Source organism: Stomoxys calcitrans, chromosome 2 (assembly GCF_963082655.1).
Source record: "Stomoxys calcitrans chromosome 2, idStoCalc2.1, whole genome shotgun sequence".
In the NCBI taxonomy this organism is placed as follows: domain Eukaryota; kingdom Metazoa; phylum Arthropoda; class Insecta; order Diptera; family Muscidae; genus Stomoxys; species Stomoxys calcitrans.
The window spans coordinates 129,557,480-129,577,691 of record NC_081553.1 but is presented as its reverse complement, the minus strand read 5'-3'; the positions used below and the strand labels follow the sequence as shown (position 1 = coordinate 129,577,691).

General features: G+C 37.9%; 1 protein-coding gene across 2 annotated transcripts in view; it reads right to left on the bottom strand.

The window, feature by feature from the left end:
- LOC106085904 (serine/threonine-protein kinase 32A) overlaps window positions 1–19,221 on the bottom strand; it is a 139,348-nt gene extending 120,127 nt beyond the window's left edge. For both annotated transcript variants that reach the window (XM_059363687.1, XM_059363688.1), the window contains exon 1: window positions 18,063–19,221. The gene's annotated coding sequence lies outside the window, so the exon portion shown is untranslated. The remainder of the gene's footprint in view (window positions 1–18,062) is intronic.
- Window positions 19,222–20,212: the final 991 nt, after the last annotated feature.

Sequence of the window (20,212 nt, the reverse complement as noted above, 5' to 3'; positions counted from 1 at the left end):
TAAAAATGTGCCAAGTTCGGCCAAGCCGAATCTTGGTAACCCAACACCATGGATTCTGCAAAAAATTCACAAATGAAATCGATTGGAGACGTACGTGTACTTGCAAAATCAAATTTGCCAAGAAACACTCCATTGAAGAACTGGGGCAAACTTCTCACATCTCAATGAGTGCTGTCCGATTCAATGATAAGAGACCTCCTTTTTATAGCCGAGTCCGAACGGCGCGCCTCTTTGGGGAGAAGTTTTTACATGGCAAAGTACCTCACAAATATCGCCAGCATTAGTAGGGGATAACCACCGCTAAAAGTTTTTCTGTTGTTCAAGCCGGGATTTGAACCCAGGCATTCAGCGTCATAAGCGGACATGCTAACCTCTGCACTACGGTGGCCTCCATGTGTACTTTACGTACCAAATTTCTCAAAATCTGACAAAAATTTAAATTTCTATCGGGCGTGAAATTTCTTCGGGAGATAAGTTGAAATGGAAGCTATATTGTGTTATAGACCAATTTGGACCGTACATGACACAGTTGTTGGAGATCATACTAAAACACATGGTGCAAAATTTCAGATTGGTTTGGGAGATCGGTTTACATGGGAACTATATCCAAATCTAAACCTATATGGCCCATTTGCAATCCCCAACGACCTACATCGACCAAATTAAGTATCCGTGCAAAATTTGAAGCGGCTAGCTTTACGCGAGCGACCGCGATAGTGATTTCGACAGACGGATGGAAGGACTAGATCGATTTAAAATGTTAAGACGGTACAGAATCAATATTTCGAGGTGTTACAAATAGAATGACTAGATTAGTATACCCTCATCACTTGGTGGTTGGTGTAATAACGAACTTCAAACGGCTGGGAACTTTTGAATTTTGATTGTCATTAGAATGAAACAAGTTAAAGCGTGCTAAGTTCGGCCGTGTCGAATACACACACAGAAAAAATGAACAACTATGTTCAATTAAGAAATTTGTACATTCAATTAACAAATTCTTTGAAATTGGACTTGTAAAGAAATTTGTACTATAGATTAACAATTTTGGATTTATGATAAGCTCAAAAATCCAATTAGAGTGGTTGTCTCAAAAATCATTCATTTCAAATTTGCCTTTTTTTTAAAAATAACGTTTTTACTGTATGAAAATTTAAAAAATTAATTAAAAACAATTAAAAAGGCGGGCCGAACCCACCACCTCGGGTATATATGTAAACCACCTTTCATCAAAATCCGGTGAAAATTGCACCCCCCTGGCAGTTATATCGAATCCCCTGGCAGTTATATCGAAATATGTTCCAATTTGGACCAAATACTAATAAGAACAAGTCATTTTTCAATTGTGTATAACAAAATATCGGTCTTTTTAGTAGCTATATCTGAAAATATATCGATCTGAACCATATACGACACGAATGTCAGCAAAATCGGACAATAAATGCGCCTTTTAGGGATCCAAAACCTTAAATCGAGAGATTGGTCTATATGGCAGCTATATTCCAATATAAACCGATCTGGGCCAAATAAAAGAAGGACGTCGAAGGGCCTAAAACAACACACTGTCTCCAATTTCAGCGACATCGGACAATAAATGCGCCTTTTATGGCCCCAAAACCTAAAACCGAGAGATCGATCTATATGGCAGCTATATCAAAATCTGGACCGATCTGTGGCATATTGCAGAAGTGAGTCAAGGGGTTTAACTTAACTCGCTGTCCCAAATTTCGACGACATCGGACAATAAATGGGCCTTTTATGGGCCCAAAACCTTAAATCGAGAGATCATTCTATATGGCAGCTATATCCAAATCTAGACCGATCTGAGCCAAATCTAAGAAGGATGTCGAAGAACCTAACATAACTCACTGTCTTAAATTTCAGCAACAGCGGATAATAAATGTAGCTTTTAAGGGCCTAAGACCCTAAATCAGAGGATCGGTCTATATGGCAACTATATCCAAATCTGAACCGATCTGTGCCATATTACAGAAGCATGTCAAGGGGCTTAACTTAACTCACTGTCCCAAATTTCGGCGACATCGGACAATAAATGCGCTTTTTATTGGCCCAAAACATTAAATCGAGAGATCGGTCTATACGGCAGCTATATCCAAATCTGGACCGATTTGGGCCAAGTTGCAGAAAAATTTCGAAGAGCCTTACACAACTCACTGTCCCAAATTTCGGCGAGATCAGACAATAAATGCGCCTTTTATGGGCCCAAAACCTTAAATCGAGAGATCGGTCAATATGGCAGCTATATCCAACTCTGAACCGATCTGGACCAAATCTAAGAAGGATGTCGAGTGACCTATCACAACTCACTGTCCAAAATTTCAGCAAAATCGGATAATAAATGTGGCTTTTATGGGCTTAAGACCCTAAATCGGCGGATCGGTCTATATGGGGGCTATATCAAGATATAGACTTGCTTAGGTCTGCATGACCTAGAGCCAAAACAAGGGGCAAATAGCAACCGCCATGGTGTACCCCAGAACATGTTGGTCTAAGAAAGGTTTGAAAAAACCTCTTCAAGAGGGCGAAAGCCAAAAGGGCCCACACGACTGAGACGTTTATAGAGATGAGACATACAAGGGTGAACTGAAAAAGGCTCAGAATAAATTTTGGGTGGAATTCTGCAGCACCGTTCAGGGTACATTAGAGAAATGTTTTAGTAAAAACAGCATACATGTCTGCTGTAACAAATCTTGCTATAACAGCAAACTATTACGGCCAGTCATATGTTTTGATTACTTTTTCCAAAGGAAATCAAGCTAACGACCATGTGAGTAATATAACTGAAAAGATATTACTTGACCGGTAGTTTCCTTGTATACGTGACATCGCATCCATTGGTATACATTTCGTTGCTCTGTTAGTCTTCACATGACGGTCGATGTTTTTTATTTATTTAGCGTACAAAAAAAATAATATGGGATGTATTTTTCCCCTGTTCTTTAAGGGAATACTCATGGGCAAATTTGCAGTTGCAAACACCCACTGAGACACACTTTTCCATTTACCTCTTACTCAACATCTTAAACTTCCTTAAATCTGCCTGTGCCACCGCTTATTATTTTATTGGACTACATTAACAACAACTACGTTTCTCTTCAACATTCCATTAAAGAAGACGGGATACTTCTCTCATATCAATGAGTTCAGTCCGCTTAATGTGTTAAGCTCAATCATGAGTGGCCTCCTTTTTAATGGCGATTCCGAACGGCGCATAGCGACACCACTTGGTACAGAACTTTTAACATGACAGGATACCTCATGTAGCCAGCATTAGTTAGGGAATAACCACCTCTGAAATTTTTTCTGGTGTTCACGTCGGGATTTTAACCAGGTCGTTCAGCGGGCACGCTAACCTCTGCGCCACGGTGGCCTCGCATTAACGGCTACACAACTACATAGACTGAGACATATGTCTCCATATGCGTGCTCGTAAATATCTCACTCATGAAACTTCCTTAAATTTTCCTGTGCCAACACAAACAATATCATATCACTTGCGTGCAATGCAACAACGTTGTGTCCGTTTAGTGTCATCTAACCACTGCTGTTGAATGTGGTTGTTTGTTGTATGAAAGCCTTTTTTATTGCTATTTGTTTTTTTTTTTACACAACAACGGCTTAGCTTGGCAAATTCGCGACCAATGTTAAACTGTGGGAGGAAATATTACACAGTAACTATAACAAGTAAAAGCGTGCTAACTTCGGACGGGCATAATCTTGGGAGCCCACCACCATGGATTCTGCCAAAATATGGGAGCTATATCTGTTTCTAGACCGATATGGACCGTACTTGGCTTAGTTGTTGAGAGTCAGAAGAAAACACTATGTGCAGACAAATCGGACGAAAATTGCGGCGAAGAAGTCAAACAGGGAGATCGGTTTATATAGAAGCTATATCAGGTTATAGACCGATTTATAACATACTTGGCACAGTTGTTGAGAGTCATAAGACAAAACTATATAAAAAATTTCAGCCAAATCTGCCAAAAATTGCGGCTTCCTGGGGCTCAAGAAGTGAAATCAGGAGATCGGTTTATGTGCGAGCTATATCAGGTACTTGACCGATTCGGACCGTACTTGACACAGTTATTGGAATTCATAACAGAAGACTATGTGCAAAATTTCAGCCAAATTGGACAAAAATTGCGGCATCCAGGGGTTTATGAAGTAAAATTGGGGATCGGTTTATATGGGAGCTACATCCAAATCTGAACCGATATAGCCCATTTGCAATCTCCAATGACCTACATCAATATAAAGTATTTGTGCAAAATTACAAGCAGCTAGCTTTACGCGTTCTACCGCTATCGTGATTTCAACAAACGGACAAACGGACCGACGGACATGGCTAATTCGATTTAGAATATCAAGACGATCAAGAATATGTATGTACTTTATGGGGTCCTAGATCAATATATCCAGGTGTTACAAACGGTATGACTAGATTAGTATACCCCATCCTATGGTGGTGGGTATAAAATAGTACTTTACCTATAAAATAGATTTGTTAATCGCAAAAATATTCCAAACGTTTAATTTTTTTCGTAAAGACAATTGTTGCTCCCTTTGGGTGTCCAAGTGATAATAGTGAGAGTTCGGTTTATATAGGAGTTGTTTGTATGTTTTTTAGGTGATAGAGAACTTCAATATTAAAGTGTGAGATTCAGCTTCGGAAATATACGGGTGCAATATCTATAAAAGTCCGATTCACGGTACCAAACGGGCGGTGCCAACTTTATGATACACGGGTAACAAAAAGAACCGTACCAATTTTCAGGCAAACCCGTGCAAGATCGTATGATCTACAGCTCTATAAGTGCAAAACGAGAGAAGATCTATTGAGTTATGCGGTGACAACGGCTCTAGAACAGCAATGCCCAAAATGAAAATGTGACTGTGTGTCTGAAATACTCTCTTTATGTAATACTTTTAATACTCTCAATATGTAAAAATCATTTTTTTGATGACTGAATGCTTCGCAAACATTAAATAAGAAATTTTAAATACTTTTCCTATACCCACCACCATAGGACGGGGGTATACTAATTTCGTCATTCCGTAACACCTCGAAATATTCGTCTAAGAACCCATAAAAAACCCATTGATCTTCATGACATTTTAAGTCGACCTAGCCATGTTTGTCCATCCACCCTTCTGTCGAAATCACGCTAACTTTCGAAAGAGTATAGCTAGGAGCTTGAAATTTTGCACAAATAGTTCTTATTAGTGTAGGTAAATGCGTCAAATCGGTTCATGCTTTGATATAGCCGTCATATAAACCGATCTTGGGTCTTGACTTCTTGAGCTTCTAGAGGGCGCAATTCTTATCTGGTTTGGCTGAAATTTTGCACATATCAATTTGGTATGACAATCAACATCCGTGCCAAGTATGGTCTAAATCAGTCCTTCACCAGACATAGCTGCCATATAAGCCGATCTTGGGTCTTGATTTTCTAGAGGGCGCAATTTTTATCCGATTTGACTGATATTTTGCACATATAGTTTTAGTATGGCTTCCAACAACTGTTTCAAGTATGTTCTTAATCAGTCTATATCCTGATATAGCTGCCATATAAACCGATTTCCCGATTGGACATCTTAAGCCTCTAGAGGTAGAGAGATTGTTCTCTAATTTGGCTGAAATTTTGCACATGTCGTTTTAGTATGACATTCAACAAGCGTGCCAAGTATGGTATGAATCAGTCCTTAACCAGATATAGCTGCCAAATAAACGGATCTTGGGTCTTTACTTCTTGAGCTTCTAGAGCGCACAATTCCTATCCGATTTGGTTAAAATTTTACACATATCGTTTTGGTATGACTTCCAACAACTGCGTCAAGTATGGTCTTAATGAGTCTATATGCGGATATATAAACCGATCTCCCTATTGGACTTCTAGAGTCTAGAGGGAGAGATTGTTATATAATGTTGATGAAATTTTGCACATTTCGTTTAAGTTCGACTTCCAACAACTGTGTCAAGTATCGTCTTAATCAGTTCATAATAGCAGATATAGTTGCCATATAAACCGATATTAGGTCTTGACATCTTGAGTTTCTAGAGGGCGCTATACTTTTGGCTGATTTTGCACATGTAGTTTTAGTATGGCTTCCAAAAAATGTGCTTATTTTGAAATCGTCCATAACCTGGTTGCAGAACTTGGGGCGGATAATAATAAAAAGACGTAGTTGTTGTCAGGTTGCGAACTAAAATTGAACTCACTTTATTAAAATCAATTTCTTAACTCTAAACCTAAATCTATATGTACAAATATCTTAACATATACGGTCACACACGCAGCGATAAATAGGCATTAAAGATGCACTTAAGACCACCCTAGACAAATGCAGCTACATTCAAAATGCACATAAAAATACAGTCTTATCTTCTAATGTAAATACTCTAACATATCCACACCATGCGGCCAAACATCACCAAACGCCACATGTGGGAACTTATAACACGAAACTATTATAGACTAAATGCTGCTGGCTATATTATTAAACATTTTATCTCCTAACAATTGATAAGAATTAAACTGACTGTGTGTGACCTAAGAATACAGTTCTTACAAAACTGTCCACTGGTATAGCTCTAATATAAACCGATCTGGGGTATTGACTTCGGGAGCATCTAGATGGCGCAATTCCCATCCGACTTAGCTGAAATTTTGCATGACGTGTTTAGCTATGACTTCCATCAACTGTGCTAAGTATGGCTAAAATCGGTCGATAACCTTATATAGCTGCCATATAAACCGATATTGAATCTAGACTTCTTGAGCCACTATAGGGCGCAATTCTTATCCGATTTGGCTAACATTTTGCATTACGTGTGCTTATACGACTTCCAACAACTGTGCTAAGTATGGTTGAAGTCGGTTCATAACCTGATGGAGCTGTCCTATAAACTGATGTGGGGTCCTGACTTCTTGAGCCACTAGAGGGCGCAATTCTTATCCGATTTGGCTGCAATTTTGCATGACGTGTTCGTTATGACTTCCAACAACTGTGGCAAATATGGTTCAAGTCGGTCCCTAACCTGATACAGCTGTCATATAAAACGATCTGGGATCTTGGCTTCTTCATCCTCTAGAGGGCGCAATATTTGGCTGAAATTTTGTACAACGGCTTCTCCCATGACCTTCAACATACGTGTCAAATATGGTCTGAATCGATTATAGCCTGATTCACCTCCCCTATAAATCAAATACCATATTTTACTTCTTGAGCGCCCTATTCATATTGGCTGAAATTTTACACAATGACTCTTTCTATGGTCTCTAACATTCAAATCAATTATGGTCCGAATTGGACAATAACTTGAAATAGCTCCAATAGCATAGCAATTCTTTTATTTTATCCATTATGTGCCTAAAAAGAGATACCGGGAAAAGAACTCGACAAATGCGATCCATGGTGGAGGGTATATAAGATTCGGCCCGGCCGAACTTATTTCCCTGCTACTTGTTTATTTTGAATTTAAAGTTTTCATACATTTATATACATTTAGCACATAATTTAGTCTGTAAGTATTATGTAATCTATAGACTTAAAAATAAATAAAACAAGTAAAAGCGTGCTAAGGTCCGTCGGGCCGAATCTTATATACCATCCACCATGGATCGCATTTATCAATTTCTTTGAATAACTTTTTCAAATAAATATGTGCTATATCAAATTATTTACCGATATGAACATGGCTGTTAGAAGTGATGAAAATTCCATCTCCAAAATCTCAGTGAAATTGGATAAGAATTTCGCCCTCCAGAATTGAATTATATGGCAGCCTTTTCAAGCTATGCTCTGATTTACATCACAATTCTTATAGCTATTAGAAGAAATTGACTGTGTAGACTGTACTTGTCACGGCTGTTAGAAGTCATAGAAAAATACAATCTCCAAAATTTCAGCCAAATCGGATGAAAACTGTGCCCGCATGTTTTCTGATCGGAATATCGGTGTATATGGCAGCTATATCGAAACATGGAGAGATTTGGCGCATTTACAATCCCAACCGACCTACACTAATAGGAAGTATGCAAGATTTGAAGCGCGTAGCATTACTCCTTCGAAAGTTAGCGTGCTTTTGACAGACAGGCGAACAGACGGACATGGCTAAATCGTCTTATGATGTCATGACGATCAAGAATGTATATACTTTATGGGGTCTTAGACGAACATATCGAGTTGTTACAAACGTATTTAGTATACCCCCATCCTACGATGGAGGGTATTAGAAAATGTTCCACAGTAATACTGTAGGAAATAATGAACATATTGCTAAGGGAGGAAGAACTATAGTCAATACATATTTAAATGCTTTGTTAGGGTATTATGTTAGTCATTTGTCATCGAAACTTTAAATCTTTCAAAAATAAAAATTGGCCATAGCTTTAATTCCTACGGCAATGGTTCATCCAAACATATTGGCCATCCTGCTAAATATCCGCTTTTGTTCAACTCGACGATATGTTAGTGACACAAAAATTCAAAGAAATGTTTAAGGCAGTTCAAGGCTACATACACCCAGAGAATGTGGTCTGCTGATAACAACACTGCCTGCTGATATTAAAATATAAATTTTAAACCTTTGGATGAAACCATACAAAAACTTTGAACTTCTAAACTAGTAAAATTTTAACTTCTAATGAAGCATTTCCTCAATATTAATATTAAATATTAAAATTTTGGCAATTTTAACGTTAATTTTTTTGTTTAAAAGCTTAAATATGATTGTAGTAGTTATTTTGTTTGCTAATTTTTAAAATCGTTAGAAAATTAAAGAAAAATTGCACAACATTTTGGGAAATAGTTTTCAATTTGTTACCATCTGAAAACCGCAGAAAATTTTTGCTATTTTAGCAAAAATTACTTCTGTTCCATTTTCAGCAGACTTCCGGTTTTTTTTAGCAAATATTTTTGTGTTTTTACTAACAAGTTTCTCTGAGTGCAGATAATCGAGACCAACATCACCAAAGGAACGAAACGAAATCAACAGAGAATATCCCCAAAGGAAAAAGCAGACAAAAATTAAATTTTAATGTGAAATGATTCGTTGGCACGTGTTACAAAACTTCCCCTGACAACAGGACATACATTCCTAATCGGATTTGTATGCTGTCCAAAGTATTTTCGCATCAAATGTTAAGACGAAAAGTTTAATTGTTTTCAGGGACACAGAGCAACAACACAACCAACATCATAAGAAACTCTAAACACCGCCTACATGCATATCAGCATTAGTCGAGTTTTGTGTCTGCCAACCTTTTTCCTAAGGGATACTGTTAATAAAAAGCCTTAGGAACTGTAGTAGCCTCCCATGATGGACCGGCACGCCTACAGGTATTGATTTGTAATGTACTTAAACTTCAAAGAAAAACTGAGTGTGCCACGGCCATACTCGAAGCGCCAACCGACTATGATGTCAGCTGGAAGCCTTTTTATAATTGCAATCCTCTAAACAAGGAAGTGGGGCCCCATTCAGACAGATTTTCTTAATCTTATTGAGGGCTCATCTATTGAAGAAAGTATTTGAGAACACACACAAAATAAATCCTCGAAGATCTACAGCAACAAAATGAGTTTTGTTGTCATGGGACAGTGCTTTGAGATTGCACAAATCTTTAAATTTTTTTTCAACAAAATCTTAAGATTTTTCATCTTCAAGATTTTATTGCATGAAATTAATATACACAAATGGAAAGATGCAAAATTGTTTATATTTTATTTTATTTTATTTATATTGCAAGAGAGAATTGGCTAAAGTTGGGGGTTTAGACCGCGCATCATGCACTGGGTATATACTGCAGTTGTCAGGCCTATAACGGTATATGACGTTGTGGTCTGGTGGACGGCGCTTCAAAAGTCCACCTACTGTTCAATATTCAGTCGGATCCATAGGATGGCTCAGCCGCACTGAGGACGACACCATCTGATGAACTGAATTTATTGCTACACCTAATGCCTCTGGACATTGTGGCTGCACAAATTGCTGCTACCACTGCCGTGAGGCTAAGGGAGCTTTCTCTTTGGTCATGTGGCGGCTACGGACATTGTGTTTTCCTTGATACAATGTCCGATGTTCCAGGCAGTGTGGATTACACCCTGCCTGGGCCGCTGTTTGATAAAAAGTACTGTACCACTATTCCTGATAGAACCGATTGGATCTACGATATCCTGGTAATAGAACTTACATAAACTTCTATACGGATATTTCCAAACTAGACGACCATGAGGGCTTTCGAATGTACTCTAAAGATATACAACTGGTCCTATCGAAGAGGTTACCCGACCACTGCAGTGTGTATCAAGCGGAGATCCTTGTAATTAATAATTGCCGGGCCACAGAGATATCCCAGGGAATTCTAAAGCGGACGAGCTTGAGAGACTAGGAACAACCTTACATACTACAAGCACACTGGAATCTGTGGGTATGCCTCTAGCGACATGTAAGCTAAGTTTTCAGGACCAGACCAGAAGGGCAACAAATGATAGATGGTCACAAAGAGGGGAAAGTGACCATTCCAAAACTAAGTGGCCTAATCTAAACTTGAAGAGGTCTACCGCTTTGCTATCATTGGCTAGAACCGACGTCTCAGTTATTGTGTCCGTCGTGACAGGTCACTGTGTTATCGGAAAACATACTGACAGACTGAAGGTTGCCAGTAACGACTTTTGCAGAAGCTGTGAGGACATCGAAGAAACAGAGACTATAGAACACCTTCTGTGTGTGTTCCGCAGCCAGAAGGAGTTCCACTTCTCATTTCTTTGAGAACCTGTCTGATTTATAGGATGTGAAAATTCGGAAGTTGTTGGGCTTTTTAAAGCTATCTGGATGGTTTATTGGTAGGAACTGGAATGCATTTTCCTTCCTCTGTTTCTGTGGCATCACAAGGGACGAAAACTATGGGAGGTCAATCATTAAAGGATACAAATGGCATAGTGTAGGTGCACAAAAAGTCAAATCAAGGGGTAGGTTTGTATAGAGGGTTGCTTTTATATTTCGCGATTATAGAACAAAAACATGTATTAATCATCGGAAATCGCTTTATTGTTCTTCAAATTTTTCCCATTAAGGATCTGTATACTTTGCATACGTTTTAACCAATGTCAATGTACTTTTGCCACTCTGATTGAGGTATTTCTAATATCTTTATTTTTTACGTACGGGAATAAAAAAGTCATTCGGTGCCAAATCAGGACTATACGGCGGATGACTCATCAAATCGATGTTTTGAGTGCTCAAAAATGCAGTTATTTGAGTCGATGTATGAGAGCTCGCATTGTCGTGGTGAAGTGTGATCCTTCTTCGGCATTTCTTTCGACAAATCGAAACAGCCTTTTTTTGAGCGATTGACGAATTGTGTGGGATGTTCATGCAATATTGAACATATTCTGGTCCCACTAATACCTAAGTTTGTCTCAATCTCACGGTGACATGACGACTTTGCAATATCAGTTGGTTTTCAATGGTTCTTGGAACAATGGTTTTTGGAACAATAACTGATTTTGGGCGACCTACACGAAATTTGTCTTGGAGTGAACTACGACCTTGGTTGAATTCACCGTGCCATAGATAAACATTGGGCCTTGATGGAGCTTCATCGCCAAAAATTGAATTAAGTTAATCGGTGCACTGTTGTTAAGCAAATCCACATCGAAAGTTGTAAAAAATAATCGCACGAATATGTTCTAAATTTTTTCGATAGCCGCAAACGATTATTCGTTTACCGGATCAACAATCATTCTATTGTGCCTCTCCAACTAGAGTGAGGGAGAGGGTGGGTATTAAAATGGATAAAAATGGATGGGCGGATGGTAAATTCGGAAGTTGACCATTTTTAAAGTTTTGCCAAAGGTACGTCCATGATAAAAATCATTAGAGCAACATAAAAGGCTTTTAACATAACAGTGAATCATAACATCGAAATAAATCCAAATATAATCTAAAAGAGTTTCATTTTGTCATTCCGTTTGCATCATATCGAAATATCCATTTCGACCCTATAAAGTATATATATTCTTGATCAGCTTAAAAATCTAAGATGATCTAGACATGTCCGTCCGTCTGTCTATTGAAATCACGCTACAGTCTTTAAAAATAGAGATATTGAGCTGAAACTTTGCACAGATTCTTTTTTTGTCCATAAGCAGGTTAAGTTCGAAGACGGGCTATATCGGACTATATCTTGATATAGCCCCCATATAGACCGATCGGCCGATTTGAGGTCTTAGGACCATAAAAGCCACATTTATTATCCGATTTTGCTGAAATTTGGGACATTTGATTTGTGTTAGGCCCTTCGACATCCTTCGGCAATTTGGGTCAGATCAGTCCAGATTTGGATATAGCTGTCATATAGATCGATCTCTCGATTTAAGGTTTTGGGGCCATAAAAGGCGCATTTACTGTCCAATGTCGCCGAAATTCGGGATAGTGAGTTGTGTTAGGCCCTTCGACATCCATCTTCAATTTGGCCCAGATTTGGATATAGGTGCCATATAGACCGATCTCTAGATTTAAAGTTTTGAGCCCATAAAAGGCGCATTTATTATCCGATGTCACCGAAATTTGAGACAGTGAGTTATTAAGCCCCTCGACATACTTCTGCAATATGGCACAAATCGGTTCAGATATCGATATAGCTGCCATATATTGGGTTGCCCAAAAAGTAATTGCGGATTTTTTAAAAGAAAGTAAATGCATTTTTAATAAAACTTAGAATGAACTTTAATCAAATATACTTTTTTTACACTTTTTTTCTAAAGCAAGCTAAAAGTAACAGCTGATAACTGACAGAAGAAAGAATGGAATTACAGAGTCACAAGCCGTTGAAAAAATTTTTCAACGCCGACTATATGAAAAATCCGCAATTACTTTTTGGGCAATCCAATAGAACGATCTCTCGATTTAAGGTTTTGGGGCCATAAAAGGCGCATTTGTTGTTCGATGTTACCGAAATTTAGGACAGTGAGTTGTGTTGGGCTCTTCGACATTTTTCTGCAACTTGGTCCAAATTTGGATATAGCTGCCATATAGATCGATATCATGATTTAGAGTCTTGGCCCCATAAAAGGCGCATTTATAATCCGATTTCACAAAAATTTGACACAGTGACTTATGTTAGGCTTTTCGACATGCGTGTCGTATATGGTTCAGATCGGTTTATCTTTAGATATTTTGTTATACAGAATTGAACAATGTCTTGTACTTAATAGTATTTACTCCGAATCGTAACGTATTTCGATATTGCTGCTATGGGGCATAAAGTACGCATTTTTCACCGGATTATACCCGAGGTGGTGGGTACCCAAAGTTCGGCCCGGTGGGTATCCAAGTTCCGGAAGTTCGGACTTTCTTTTCTTTCTTTCGTCTTTTTACTTGTTTCGCTGTCCTATTCTATCCTGATGGTCTTTCATTTATTATATTTAATTCCTTTTTTTGGGTAGTATGGGGGAGGGCGATTGCCTTTGATATGTCCTTTGATTTGAATACAATATATTCCCGATCGTCCTACTAGACAGTTTGGTGTTGTTTTTACTAGTAGGAGAGGGTCGGTCCCTCTTGTCCGCCTTGCCTTTTATATTTCGGGATAAGAGACAAAAACAAATATTAATCATCGGAAATTTATCCGAATCCTATATACCCTCCACAATGGATCGCATTTGACGAGTTCTTTTCCCGGCATCTCTTTTTAGGCACACGAAGTATAAAAAAAGAATTCTTAGGTTATTGGAGCTATATCAAGTTATGGTCCGGTTCGGACCATAACTGAATTGAATGTTGCAGACTATAGTAGAAATCATTGTGTAAAATGTCAGCCAATTCGAATACAAATTGCGCCCTTTAGGGGCTCTACAAGTAAAATAGGGAGATCGGTTTATATGGGAGCAGTATCGGGCTAGGGATTGTTTCAGACCATATTTGATACGTATGTTAAAGGTCAGAACGAGAAGCCGTTGTACAAAATTTTTGCCAAATCGGATGATAATTGCGCCCTCTAGAGGCTCAAGAAGCCAAGTTCCCAGATCGGTTTATATGGCAGCTATACCAGGTTATGGGCCGATTTTAACCATGCACAGTTGTTGGAAACCATAACAAAATACGTCATGCAAAATTTTAGCCAAATTTGATAAGAATTGCGCCCTCTAGAAGCTCAATAAGTCAAGATTGGTTTATATGGCAGCTATATCAGGTTATGAACCGATTTGAACCATACCTAGCACAGTTGTTGGAAGTGATACCAAAACACCACGTGTAGTATCGGATAAGAATTGCGCCCTCTAGATGCTCAAGAAGTCAAGACCCAAGATCGGTTTATATGGCAGCTACATCAAAACATGGATTAATTTGGTCCATTTTTAATCCCAACCAACCTACACTAATTAGAAGTATTTGTGCAAAATTTCAAGCGGCAAGCTTTTCTCCTTCGAAAGTTAGCGTGCTTTCGACAGACGGATATGGCTAGATCGACTTCAGATGTCATCACGATCAAGAATATATATAATTTATGGGGTCTTAGATGCATATTTCGAGGTGTCACAAACGGATTAACGAAATTAGTATACCCTCATCCTATGATGGAGGATATAACTAGTTGAAACACCGAATAACACTTTATATATCAAGAATGAAATATACTGTAAGTGTTCAAAAAATCTATATTTGTCACAAATTCTTGCAAGAATTTATCTCAAAATAAGATACACTTTTATTGTAAACAAAATACAACTGTTTCAGAAAATAAGTTTACTTGACAAATGATGAGATATTGGAGCATTTCTTTTGCGGCTTTCGCGGCTAACAGATACCGGCACTTAGGTGGGGACACAATACCAGACATCAACCAACTGAGGGGCGTGGCATGGAAAAAAATTAAGAATTTTGTAAGTAGCGCGGAATTCCTAACTAAGATTTTCTTTTTCGAGGTTATTTTTTAGTATTTAGAGCACACAACAAGCCGATGGCTTAGGTGTATGTCCATAGTGACATGAAGCAGATTAATATCCGCACCCTCTTTTCAACCTAACTTAACCTTACTTGGTGAAAATTTCTTTTATGTGAAATGATTTTTTTTTGCGTGCAAAATATAAAAAAATCCATGGGATTTAGTGCTTCACATGTCATTATCATTTTTAAGTTTCTGCCCTAGAGAAACCATGCAAATAACTTCACACATGTGATCCATGGTGGAGGGTATATGAGATTGGGACCGGCCGAGCTTAGAACATTTCTAATATGTTTTTTTATACTTTGTTCACATACTATCACTTCATGCAATTGCTTCTGTACTTTATCGCTTTATCGCATACGAAATTTGACAAGACATCAATGGCCAACCCATTATGCCTTCATACTGTTATCCTGTGGTGGAAGTTACTAATATGTCTATGTTTATTCTCCACATAGGACGATTGCACGCCAATCAAAATATCCTGCAATTACCACAGCATAGCGCAACACGACAACGTCTTGGAGTGACACAAATCAAACTTCATTGATTCTGCTTTTATTGCTTTAGCATTTAAAGGTAGACGGAATATGACCAAAACTTTACTTATTTTTCTTGTTTATTTAAATATCACTATATGACTTTTCAGCAGATGTTTATGTGAATGTTGAGTAAGATAATCATCCTTTAATACTGATGGCTGTGTGTCAAATCGTCTTTCTTTGGTAATTTTGCTATCAGAACTTTTGACCTAGTGTTTTTTATTTACACTTATTCACACTCTTTATAATCCAGCAGGGGAATAGAAATCTGTTCTTTTGGAATACTTCGACAATTAAATTTTATATAGGTTACTTCACTTTGCTTAAGTGAACTTTACTTGTCAGAAACTTAACATTTTCCTTTTGACTTCTACCAATTATCAGAATTCTTTAGCTTAATGATACTCGTTCCACAAATGCTGCGAAGGTTATAAATTTGTAATCCACATCAATTTGAAGCTATTAGCATTTTAATTATGGCCGTAATTAAAATTTAAACACTTTTCCTAAATACGAAATAACTAACACAAGCTAGCCCCAATACAATGTGAGTATGTATGTGTGTTTCTTTTTGCATGTGTATGTATGCACAAACATTGTAAATCCAATTATGTGGCTGCTGAATGTAAATTTCTATTCAATTAACAACAGAAAAGTTGCTGATTTTGTTTATCTTTGTTGATTTGTTTGTATTTCTACTACCGCACCATGCTAATATTATTGGAAAACTTCAAGCACACACACACACATACACGATGGTAGATATTGCGGGAAGCTGTGGACTATTTACTTTACATTTGTATAAATATTCATATATATCTATGTATGCAGGTACTCGTTTCCTTACTAGTACGAATGGTCTTTTTTTATACTCACCACCATAGGATAGGGGTATATTCGTTTAGTCTTCCGTTTGCAACACATCGAAATATTAATTTTCGACCCTACAAAGTATATTTATTTCGGATCGTCGTAAATTCTAAGGCGATTTAACGATGAACGTGTGTCTGTCCGACAGTCCTTCTGACCGTCCGTCTGTTATAATCACTCTACAGTCTTCATAAATTGAGATGTTGAGCTGAAATTTGTCACAGATACGTATTTTTGCTGCACGCAGGTTAAGTTTTTGAACGGGCCAAAACGGACTATATTTGAAAATATCGCTGCTATATAGACCGATCTGCTGATAAAGGGTCTAAAGCCCATAAAAGCTGTATTTATTACCCAATTTGACTGAAATAATTGAAACAGTGAGTTGTTGTAAGCCTCTCGACATCCGACTTAAATATGGTTCAGATCGGACAATGTTTGGATATAGCTGCCATATAGACCGATCTGCCGATAAAGGGTCTAAAGCCAAAAAAGCTTTATTTATTATCCAATTTGGCAGAAATTTCAAACAGTGAGTTTTTGTAAGCCTCTCGACATTCGACTTAAATAAATTAAATATGGTTAAGATCGGACTATATTTAGATATAGCTGTCATATGGACCGATCTGCCTCATTTCGAAAGGTGGCGAAAAATCTCTCGTCTCTGAAATTCGAAACAGAGAGTTGTGTTAGGCCTCTCGTCATTTTTGTTCAATACGGACATATACAGAGTTGTGTTAGGCCTCTCGTCATTTTTGTTCAATACGGCCTCGATAGATACACATTTGGATATAGTGGCCATATAAAACTATCTTTCGATTTAAAGTCTTGGGCCCATGAAAGTCACATTTATTGGAAGATTTCGGCGAAATTTGCCACAATATGTCCCAATTGGGACATACTGTCCCTTGATTTGACCCAGATCGGTCCAGATTTGAATATAGCTGCCATATAAACCGATCTAAAGTCTTGGGTCCGTAATACGATGTTCTGGTTGCCGGCCCACAGAGATATCCAGGGAATTCTAAAACGGACGACCATGCGAGACTAGGAACTACCCTACACATTTCAGGGACACTGGAACCTGTAGGAGATTTGAACCCAGGCATGTGGCGTCATAGGATATGCTAACCTCTGCGCCACGGTGGTCTTTAGAAGTTGTACGTGTTCAATATTTTTGCCGATTTTGTAGTTGAATCATTAGATTTTGATTGTTGAAACAGCAAACGGAAATGCTAGTTAAAAAATCAGCCATATCATTCATTAGATTTTGATTGTTGCAAAAGCAAACGGAAATGCTAGCTTAAACAGCAGCCCTATCATTCAGCGGACAAAAACTGTTGTTTTAACAAATATTTTTGCTATTTGAATAACAAATTTCATCGAGTGCAGGTATAGTCATTGTTGTTCCAATTATTAAACACTGCCCACTTTAATAGAGGTTAGAAAAAGAGAATTTTGTATAAATGTTATCGGTGGAGGATTTTCATATCAATTAATTTAATTGTTTTATTAATCAAGCCCATATAATAAAAATTCTGGTAATGTTTCATTACTTCATATCAAATTTCAAAGAAAAGAGAATAATTGTATACCCTATAAAAGCTGCCACATATCCAATACCTCCTGAGGATATTGTCATAAATCTACCTTGATTACAAAATTTATTACTAACCTGTATTATAATTCTATGATGAATATCTCCAAAGAATATGATGACGATGGTGGTAAAGACGTTGCTGATGCTGGAGAACACTCGTTAAATTCTTAATGGTATCCTTTGGTTCTTTATGCCCACTTGTGTTTCTGATTGATTCTTAAGCAATATTCCTTGGGGCATTTGTATTCACTCATACATACACATGTATATAAGGGATGCTTGGCTATGCTTGTGTGTTATTTGCCGAAATACAAACATGAATATGTCGATTTGTATACCAACATGCTACGCAAAAGGATGTTGGTAATAATGTTATGACCACCTCTGAGCTTAACCCCAGCAAACACATGTGAATGCACACTTACTTACAAGCTCTCAAACAAACAAACCGTTACAATATTCCTCGTCTGCACTTTAATTCACAATAGACAAGACATCCTCAGACTCACTCAGCCACTTACTGTTTTTGTGGATTGAGCGCTCACCAACATACTTGCCGTGTATCCGGACTAGGGCAGGAAATGAAGTGAATCTCTCTTTGTGGCGGCTTGCTGCGTTTTTATTGTTCTTAAAGCGATAACAACAAACAATAACAGCGACCACTACACAAATACTACGACGTTAGCTTTGTGTTGTTGCCGTCAGTGGTTGAGAGCGGGGAGAGACAAACAACAACATTTGGCGTCATATTTCCTATGACCTGTCGGTTTATTTGTCGGGCGCCTTTTTTAACCGGCGTCAGATGATGATATACACAGAGACATAAGTCTATCACACCAACACATCAGTAGCAATGTACATGTATACTGGTTTGTGTATATTAATGTATTTTTATTTATTAATTCATCTATCCGACGATGATGTATTGTCCTAAGTGTCGGGTTTCACAGTTTACACAAAAAAAAAAAAAAACACTCAACTCTCATAGTTAACCAAAATTCAAAGCTTCTCTCGCCTTGCGTTACGTTACAATTAAATTTTCTTATATATCCTTTTTTGCCTCGCATTGGCCAATGAAGCATACACATTTACACTGAGTAGAACTGGGAGGATTTTTCACACTGAACCACTCACATGCCCATTTGTGTACATTAACACCGAGATGAGGTCTAAACAATCTGCCAGCGTCGGAACGGGTGATGCATTGCGAATAAAATACTTCCGAACGATACGAACTCCGCGGCAACCACCCGATAACTAACCGGCAATTTGGTAGTTTTGAAGGAAAGTGAAATTGGTTCCACTGCTTCAAATTGGGTTGTATTGTGGGATGCGCAGGTCCATTGCCATCAGCCGCTGTTAAGCTCCTCAACGGAAACGATGTCAACAAGTTGCTCCATTGTCACATAAAAAAAACTTGTTCATAACATTGCGTTTCTTCTTCTTAAGACGCATGTCCACAGACGAAATTTTCCCTCTTACGATCCACAAACAGAGAAGGAATATTTGTGTGCTGCATGTACCCAAAAATTGGCTAATGTACAAAGGTTCCAATTTGATAAACAATCTTAAAGTACTTAAACTAGTACACCTCAAACTTTTCATTTTTGGAAACTGAAGAAAGGTACAGTAGGCCAAACCTGATGAACAAGGTGACTATGGTGTGATAACGGCATTGCTTTCGGTCAAAAAGTTCGAACAAACAATGGCAGGTTAACAAGTACAAAATTTAAATAATTCTAGGCATTTTGTCGTACTGATTCAGGCTAGCGGAGCTCTACGCCACGGCAATTAAAACAAGTAAAAAGTGTTAAGTTCGGATGGTCCGAAAATTGGGAATCTCTCACCATGAATTCTGATAAAAATTTCAATAAATGAACTTAGTTGAAGGGCAAATGTACCATATATACGTACCAAATTTCTCCCAAATCAATCAAGCTTGTAGGGGCCGTAGAAGACTAGTTGGAAGATCGGTTTATATGGGAGCTATATCAGGTTATAAGACGATTACTTACCATGTATGTTGGAAGTCATAGTAAACCACTACGTGCAAAATTTCAGCAAAATCGGATAACAATTCCGGCTTCCAGGGACTATATCAAACCGGTGATTGATTTTTATGAGAGCTTTACAACTAGTTGTAGACCGATTTGATATGTACTTAGCACGATTATTGTAAAAAACACTACGTTCAACATTTTAGCCAAATCGGATAACAATTACCG